General features: G+C 43.0%; 1 protein-coding gene across 1 annotated transcript in view; it reads right to left on the bottom strand.

Annotated features, from left to right (window-relative positions):
- Window positions 1-9771, bottom strand: part of Mlxip (MLX interacting protein) — a 61065-nt gene that overhangs the window by 49957 nt on the left and 1337 nt on the right. The window lies entirely within an intron of this gene.

Raw genomic sequence — 9771 nt, 5'->3', positions numbered from 1 at the left:
TAAGTGCTTAGAAACATTTTCTCAAGAAACTCAGGTCATGCTCAGTGCTACACAACTGTAGTGTCTACACTTGAGACACTAAGACAAGAGGATTGTGAGTTCGGCGAAAAGTTGTTTAAAAGATGGACAGTGGATAACAGCCTAAGAGCACTTGCACAGCAGCATAAGGACGTGAGAGTTCAGATCCCAGTATCCATATAAAAAGCTGGGTGTAGCTGAGCACACAGCCAGTGAATCAGAGACGGGTATATCATTAGGGTTTTCTGAACTGCGGCTTAGCTCCAAGTTCAGTGAGAAGCTAGCTTTGTCTGAAGGGAGCAAAAGTGAATGATAGAGCAGGACACTTGACATCCTTTCCTGGCCTCCTCACATCCACACATAAACATCTACACATACTTACACACTTTAAAAAGAAAAAATGCTGCCGGGTGCTGGTAGTGCATGCCTTTAATCCCAGCACTTGGGAGGCAGAGACAGGAGGAGTTCTGAGTTCGAGGCTAGCCTGGTCTACAGTGAGTTCCAGGACAGCCAGGGCTACACAGAGAAACCCTGTTTCGAAAAAACAAAAACAAACAAAAAAGAAAGAAAGAAAGAAGGAAAGAAAGAAAGCTAAATGCTAAGCATAATGGTACACACCTCTGATCCCAGCACTGAGGAAGCAGAGGAAGAACTTTTGAAACCAACCTGTATTTCCTATTGGTGCTATAACTTAGGGACAGAAATAAATTTATTATTTCATAGTTTTCATGGTCAGATATCAAATTTAGGTTTCTCAGATACAAAACCAAAATAAATTCACAGGCCTGCATTCCTTCTAGAACGTGAGAAAAGATGCTACTTCCGTGTCTCTATTCTCTTAAAGCTACCCATATTCCTTAGCTCACAGTCTCTTCCCTACTCTTCTTCAAAGTTACCTGCATCAGAACTAGTCTTTTCCCACAGTGTTTGCTCAGCTCTCTCTTCTACTTGTTAAGGACCCTTGTAATTACACTGGGCCCACTCAGATAATCCAGGATAATCTTAGCTGATCAGCAAACGTAATTCCATCTGCAGCCTTAAATCCACTTTATTGTGTAACATATTCACAGGATCCAGGGACTGGGACATAACCATCTTTTTCTTGTTGTTACATTGTGTGTGTATGTGTGTGTGTGTGTGTGTGTGTGTGTGTGTATGTGTGTAGTAAGAATTTTGGTTTCTTTAAAAACCCAGTTATGCTGTAATCCCAGGGCTGGAGTGTGGGTCTGTTTCAAGCTGCTTCAGACTGTTCCACAGAAGTTGGCTATGATTTGTCTCGTGTTGTGGGAGGAGCATAATTCTGCCTGCTGAAGATATTTTTTATTCAGAATTCTGAGAACTTGAGAGGCTATAAAAATGCCAGGGTCCGGGGCTGCTCTTTCAGAGGTCCTGAGTTCAAATCCCAGTAACCACATGGTGGCTCACAACCACCTGTAATGAGATCTGACGCCCTCTTCTGGTGTGTCTAAAGACAGCTACAGTGTACTTACATATAACAAACAAAAATAAATCTTAAAAAAAAAAAAAAAAGCCAGAATCCTAAGAGGTTACAGTGACTGCTGCTCCCCCTGCTGCCGTTGCTGTTCACTGGATTGCTTGTTGGAGATATCCTGACAACAAAGCCTGAATCTGCCTCAAGGAACTTGATGCTCTAATCAAGGAAGTAGTCTATAATGAGACTGACACCTCTTTTCCCTTCTAACCTTCTTTCTTCCCTACCTAGTGATCGTTGGAAGGGATTGGGATGCAGAAAGGTTGCAGGTATAAGAACCCAATAAAGTAGCCAAAAAGAACAGCTACTCAAGCATGCATGCGTGTGTTGCACACATGGGTGGGCACATGCCGGTTTGTGTGTGGGATGGTGGGAGTTCCCCATACGGAGGTCAGAGAACAACTTGTAGGAGTTGGTTCTCTCTCCTTTTGAGAATCTGTTCTCCCTTCTCATCGTGTGGGTTGTCAGGCTCGGTGGTAAATGCCTTTATTCACCAAGCTGTTTCACCAGCCTCAGCACAGACATCTCTAAGGGTACTAGTTAACCTGCCCACCATATGGTCCAATTGGGCAACAATATGAATGTCCCCCAACAAAGGATCATCCTACTGTCTCACTTCACACTAACAATCCCCAGAGCACTAATCCACTGAAAGAAAGATAAATAAGATTCAACAAAGGCAAGTTTATAAAGTTGGTTCCAGGTGCTGGAGAGATGGCTCAGCAGTAAAGAGCACTGTCTGCTCTTCCAGAGGTCCTGTGTTCAATCTCCAGCAACCACAGTGGCTCACAACCATCTGTAATGGAATCTGATGCCATCTTCTGGCATGCAGGTATACATGCAGATAGAGCACTCATATGTGAAATAAATAATCTAAAAAAAATAAAAATAGCCAGGCAGTGGTGGCGCATGTCTTTAATTCCAGCACTTGGGAGGCAGAGGCAGGCAGAAACCCTGTCTCAAAAAAAACCCAAAAATAAAATAAAATAAAAAAATAAAAAATAAAGTTGGTTCCAGATTGTGAAAAGTCCTTTCCTGATTCAACATACATTTTTTATTTGGTTTGGTTTGGTTTGGTTTGGTTTTGATTTTTCCATACAGGGTTTTTCTATATAGCCCTGGCTGTCCTGGAACTCACTCTGTAGATCAGGCTGGCCTCGAACTCAGAAATCCGCCTGCCTCTGCCTCCCAAGTGCTGGGATCAAAGGCGTGTGCCACCACTGCTCAACTTTTTGTTTTGTTTTGTTTTTTGAACACACATTTTTTTAGTCACATAGTCTATCTTAGAGATACTATTAGGCTCCACAGGAAAAACAAAGGTGAAGGCAGCAGACAAATCAAGACTGCCTAATTGCCATATACAAGGTAAATCAAACAAGAGGATGAGGAGGTTCATTCACTTTAGGAAGGCTCAGACTGAAGGAAGCACAGGGTAGCCAGTGGGGATAAGTAGCCTAAGGCATTCACCTCCCTATTTGGGTTATCCTCTTGCCTTACAGCAGTAAAGGAACTGGAACCTTCATTTCCTCCAACGAGAAGTTCTAAGCTTTTGTGAGCAAATGAGTTGAGGGATTTTTCAGCTCAAGAGACTTTTCCTAGTCTGAGGGTGTAGAGTTCAACAGTAAGGTAATTATCTAAAATGCATTAGACCCTGGGAATTAGGGCTAGCAGGATGGTTCACTGGATAAAGGTGCTTTCTGCCAAGTCTGAGGAGCTGAGTTCAATCCCTAGGATCCACGTGGTGAAAGGACAGAACCTATTCCTACAATCTGTCCTCTGACCTCCATAACTATAAAGAGAACGGGGATAGGCACATCACTAGAGCTCACTGGCCGGTTAGTCTAGCCAGTCAATGATCTCTGAGTTCAGCAAAAACCGTCTCAAAATAGAGTAGGTATGGGGAGCAATTTAAAAAGTAATGAAGTAGAGAGCAAGAAGATGATAATGGATACTAACTTCTGCATGCCTACATACGCATGTACATGTGTATCTGCATGCACACACACAAATCCTATATATACATGTACACATCCACACAGATTCAATCCCTAACTTCTGGGTTCAAATTTATTTCTTTTTTTATTTATATTTTTGATGCAAGATCTCATGGAGAGACCAGGCCGGCACTGAAGTCAATACATAGCTGTAGATGACCTTGAACTTCTGATCCTCCTGCCTACATTTCCCAAGAGTGTTGGGTCTATAGGTATCTACTATCACACCTGGTCTATGCCAAATGAGTTACATCCTCACCTTTCTTTTACAACTCTATCAACAACTTTCTTACCCTTCTATGGGGCAAGCAATTAACCAGTAGACCCTACTTAAAATGGAAATTTGGTCCTGGATTACTAAAGAGCAAAAGATAAGAGGAACACAGGCTTCTCTTTAAAGAGAATTCATGCTTTCTGATAATAATACAGGGGAGAAGGAATAAACAAGGAATCTGATGCCAGCAAAACTGTCCACACACACATTGGTTATAGACATGGACAGACAGACACATGGAGATGGACGGACACACACACACACACACACACACCATCAGGTGTGGACAAGCCTCCCAATACTACCTTTAAATTAGACTCAGGTTGTTATCACAGCTCTTACCATCTATCCTATAACTAACCATGCCTGTTTCCTCACCCCTGGTTTCCAAGTTATTTGAGATTCCTGTCTCTAGAGCCAATGCCTGTGCATACTCTGTAATAGTAGGTAGGCACACTGTCTAATAATTAAATACTAGGAGAAAGAAAGAGAAGAAAAACAATTAGTGACATGGGAGCAGGACTGTAAAACTAAGTCATTTCTACAAATGATTTCCATTACCACGCCTATCCTAAGATTCCTCTAGTGGGACCTGTAGCTCAGTTAGTAGAGCACTTGCCTAGTGTTTACATCCCAGGCATAAAGCCCTGGGTTTGATCCCCAGAACCACATTTAAAAAAGAAAAAGAAAAAAAAAATCAGATATGGATATAAAGCACAAACCTGTAGTCTCAGCATGTGGAGGTGGAAGCAGAAGGGTCAGAAGTTAAAGACTGGGGTTGAAGAGATGCCTCAGGAGATAAAGTGCCTGGTGTGCAAGTATAAGGACCTGAGTTTGCTCCCGAGACCCATGTAAAACAAAGTATTCTGTAATAAACCCAGTATTCCTACAGTGGAGTCTAGAAACTCCCCAGGAGCTCAAAGGCCAGCTTGCCTAATATACTCAGTGGCAAACAAGAATCCCTGTCCTATAAACTAGAAGGATGGATATCACAAGTTGTCTTCTGACTTCCACATACCACCATGGCACAAGTACACTGTCAAGTACACACATCAACATGTTACACCCACACACACACAATGCATACATATACACATGAAAAATTAAAAAGAAATGATAGTCCCTTTTCTTCCTCAGCTACATGAGTACAAGGCCAACCTGGATACATGAGACCCTGCCTCAAAGAGCAAAGAAAAGATTTCTTTACTGAACACTTAAATTTTGTAGGACACAGTGGGCTCAGGGTTAGTCCTTGTTAGTCCTTGCTGTTCCTTAAGTCTGGCAGAGCTTTCCACCCTGGTCCATGAACAACAGTTACCACATAAGAGTACACATGTGGGATCTACAGACTGAAAACAAATCCTAGGGCTCCTAAAGTCCCTAGTTTAAACATCTCAAGGGCTGGCAAGATAGCTGAGGGTTAAAAATGGTACTTGCCACTGGGCAGTAGCGGCACACACCTTTAATCCCAGTTCTTGGGAGGCAGAAGCAGGCAGATTTCTGAGTTCAAGGTCAGCCTGGTCTACAGAGTGAGTTCCAGGACAGCCAGGGCTACACAGAGAAACCCTGTCTCAAACAAACAAACAAACAAAAAAGAATTAATCATTTGGGGCTGGCGAGATGGCTCAGCGGTTAAGAGCACTGACTGCTCTGCCAGAAGTTCTGAGTTCAATTCCCAGCAACTACATAGTGCCTCACAACCATCTGTAATGGGATCGATGCCCTCTTCTGGTGTGTCTGAAGACAGCGACAGTGTATTCAAATACATAAAATAAATAAATCTTAAAAAAAAATGGTACTTGCCATCAGCCAATGTGATAATCAGAAAGCACGTCTCTTGAGAGGCTGTTGTCTACTTACCTAGCCCACACACAGTAAATAAAGAAATAACTGTAAATAAATGAAGAAAGAAATGTTTAAAAGAAAAATGTTGGGGTTGGAGAGCTGGCTCAGTGGCTGAGAACACTTGAGAAGGACCTGGGTTCAATTCCTAGCACCCACATGGCAGCTTACCATTTCCTCAGGCACCAGGCATGCATGCAGTACAGACATAAATGCAGACAAAGCACTCATAGGACTAAAATAAAATCTAAACAAAAAAAAAAGAAAGAAAGAAAAAGAGAAATGTCTCTTCAAATATCCACTTAAACAGCCACTTGCCAAAAAAATTACTTCTTATGCCTAAATACAAAAAAGATCATTTCTAGGTCTAGCAAAATGGCTTTGCAGATAAAAGGTATTTGCTCGCAAGCCTGACAGTCTGAATTTGATTTCTGGGATCTACATGGTAAAATGAGAAAACTTACAAGTTACCCTCAGATCGCAACATACACAAACACACAAAATAAATAAATGTAATAAATTTTTTTCAAAAGACCACTTGCTACCCTCTGATATATACCAAAAGAAGTTAACAAAAAGAGAAGTGAAACTAAAACCAACCACAAAGCTACACACTAGATGAGTCTAGAATCTATATGGGGGTTGTACATGCATGACATTCCTTAAAATGTTAAAAGGGCAAGAATCATGAACTATGTTTTTTTGTTTTGTTTTGCTTTTTGTTTTTTCTAGACCGGGTTTCTCTGTATAACCCTGGCTGTCCTGGAACTCACTCTGTAGACCAGGCTGGCCTTGAACTCAGACATCTGTCTGCCTCTGCCTCCCAAGTGCTGGGATTAAAGGCATGTACCACCACTGCCCAGTATGAACTATGTTCTAAAGCGCACATCCACTACAAAGGCCTTGAACAGACCCAGCCAGATCAAGAATGCTTCTAGGTAGTATTTGTAAAGTAGGCATTTGAAAGCATCACTGAGAGATTCCCATTAGACACACTGTTTTCTTTAGTTTATAGATGAGAAACTACAGTCCTGATAGATCTTGGGTTATGTTGTTTGTTTATTTGTAGATGTCATTACCCTAGACAGCCACCCAGGCTAGCCTTGAACTCATGAAGTTCCTACCTTAGCCTTTCATGTGTTGTGATTGCTGGTATGCACCACTAGTCTAGCTTAACTAACAGTTAACTGAAGATGGAGTTAAAATCTTATGTTGTCCACCCTTTACATTCAACTTTATAAACCTCCTTTTGCCTGTAATTTACCAGGTCTAAGCCAGTCACAGACATTACCACAGTTGATCTGAATTTCCACCCCACAGGGAAGTTTTGTCCACTTCATTCTAGTGTCTCGATAGGATGGCTTAGAGAAGGGACTCCAGGCTGCTCTCCCCTGTCACCTGTCACACAAGTTTGCCTTGAAAAGAATTTCTTTTCCTCCAGGGTGTCCCAGAAATTGAGCACATGTTTTAAAACCAAATCAAGATGCTTCCCCAAGGCTACTTATCAGAGTAGGAGAGATATGGGCTTTTTAAAAAGTCAGCCATGGGGAAACTGGAATTCCAACAGACATATTCACAATCCCCAGTGCCCCCAAAACCTACTACATAGCCAGAATCTGATTTGATGAATGATCCAGCTACCTCTAAAATCCCAATACTACAGAGGCTGAGGTAAGATTTTCAGTGAGTTTCAAGCAAGCCTGACCTACAAAACAAAATCCATCTCCAAAAAGGAAAACAAAAAAGGCTTTTCTTGGCATGTTCGTGATTCCTAGGCCACCTCAGGATCAGGTGATAAATAACCACAACTTCCCCTATACTTGGTCCCTCCCCCCAAAAGCTCTTGAGTCTCATCTGGAAACAGCTGGGAGGCAGCAGTTAACAGGAAACCAAAGAGGGGAAGAAAAAAAAGGCACAGAATGTACCAGGGAGTTAGGTAGTAGAACCAAGAGCCCACGGAACAGACTGGAAGCTGAAGTTAGAAAGAACCTAGGCCAAAAACAGTCACATAGAAGCCCCAGCCGGCCTTCCTTCCAGCCCAAGCAGGAAAAACCTGAGCCCATGCAAGGGCAAGCTAAAGCAGCTCTGAACGGGGTCTGCCTTCCTCCCCCACTTGGAGTTTACTTCTCTGAAAGCAGCTGGTGGCCATGACAGGTAAGCTGTAGTCAGAAGCCCAACTTTCTCTAGCTTCTCAGTTAGTCTACACCCAATGTCCACACTGCCAATCAAACCTGGGGAAGGCCACAGAGAGATCTTCATAGGAAGCTACTACCAGACGTCCGTCCAGGAACCTTTGGTGGTACACCCAGGGCAGTACTAGACTAGACATGAAAATAAATGGAAGTGACCCCATGGGGCTGGAGATACCAAAGAACAAGCAAGCAAGCTCCTTGTACCAAGCTAGTGAGGCATTCTGCAGTCAAGAAAATTAACTCAGAAAAGGTTAGGTGCCAAAATGGTGGGGTTATCCGGTTGGTGTTATTTAATTATCCTTTAGGTTATTCAAATAGAGCACAAAGGGAGAATGGCTTATTTTTCCTTTAGCAGAGCTTACTAAGTGAGAACTTTCTATCCCAGACCTCCAGCGGCCCAGGGGCAGCTTTCTCTCCTTATACATGCAGAAGTTTATATTAAGTTTAAAAAAAAAAAAAAAAGAGGATTAAGTTTTCTTAATAAAAACACATTCCTGTCCTTTGGGTCTGATTTTATTTGAAAAGCATTTCTCAGAGAATAGTTTATGCTGTAATCTAAGTGAGTCTAATTCCAACATAAGTGTTCAAAGTGAGAGACTGAAAGGGTGCACGGCACCGAGACTTCAGTCACCTGTCTGTTTAAAAACAGAGTACCTTCCCAGGCTCAGGGCCAGCTCAGCCTGGCAAGACCTAAGAATCAGAGCTAAGACTGACCAATATGCCACGTAAACGTGATAGAAGGAAGAGCTATGCTACAGGAATAAGCCATCAGGGAAACCACCGCAAGAGGAAATGGGGGTGAGGATGCATTTCAGAAACATAACAAAGGAACAAGTCGACTAATCACTTATTCCAGAGAGGGAAAACACCATCCAGAGCCAACTATCTAGTATTTTAACTTCAGGCAATTGAGTAATGCTTTTCACTTGGATTATCCGGGCTTATTATCCACCTCCCTGGGTGGGGGTAGCTGAGGGGGGTGCCAGGAGGGTTGCTTGAAACTATGAATTTAAGACCAGACGCCTGGATAACAGGCATGGCCAGTTTCAAACAAAAAACCAAAAACCAAAACAAAAAACAAAACAAAACAAAAAAAAAACCCAAGACAACAATAATAAAAACCATAAAGTGTGATACTTATGAATGAAAATGGCATGCTAAAACCTACTATTTTGCATGCCTATCTTTAAAAATTAAGTAAAACCAAAACCAAAACAGGGCTGGCCATGGCAGCATCTGTAATCCTAACCCTTTGAGAAGCTAACGCCGGAGGATTCTTTGCAAGGTTGAGGCCAGTCTGGGTCCTACAGTGAGCTCCTGGATACACAGGTGCCTGCTGAGGTAGCACAAAAAGAACTAGGAAGAGCCCAACCCTTCTATCCATTGTCTCTGGAGTCACCTGGGAAACTTTTTCTAGGCTGACAGCTGTGCAGGGCTCACAAAGCCAAAGCCAGTACAGTTGCTAAAGCAAGAAGCCCAGTCAGCCAGGGTCCTACTTGAAGCTACTACCCAGCTGGGCTGCTCTAACCACTAGCAGTTCAGAGAAGGTCTCTGACTGAGGCAGAAAACCTGCCTCAAGTGCTTGCCTAGCAGAAACCCCGGGGACCAGGGACGAGTAAGAGGGTAGGAAGAAAGGTTAGCCCTCCAGGGAAAGGCATGCCTGTGACTTTGAAAAGAGCTCTCTGTCCAAAGCTGAACCCCACCCCCACCCCCTACCCCCATTTCAGGACAGGGTCTGGGATGTTGGCCCTACAAACTGACATCTTACACATACGTTTTAGGGCCAGCCGGAAAACCCTCTAGCCAGACTTGGGCACGAGGGGCATATGTTTGTGATCACAGAACTTGGGAAGTGGATGGAGGCATGGCAGCCAGGAGGAGTTCAAGGCCAGCCAGCATCTGCTACAAAAGCAAATTTGAGAGGAGCATGGGCTGTCTAAGAACCCAGCTCAAAAAGAA

Source organism: Mastomys coucha, unplaced genomic scaffold (genome assembly GCF_008632895.1).
Source record: "Mastomys coucha isolate ucsf_1 unplaced genomic scaffold, UCSF_Mcou_1 pScaffold22, whole genome shotgun sequence".
In the NCBI taxonomy this organism is placed as follows: domain Eukaryota; kingdom Metazoa; phylum Chordata; class Mammalia; order Rodentia; family Muridae; genus Mastomys; species Mastomys coucha.
The sequence above is the reverse complement of the archived record's forward strand: the minus strand, read 5'-3'. Positions and strand labels throughout refer to the sequence as shown.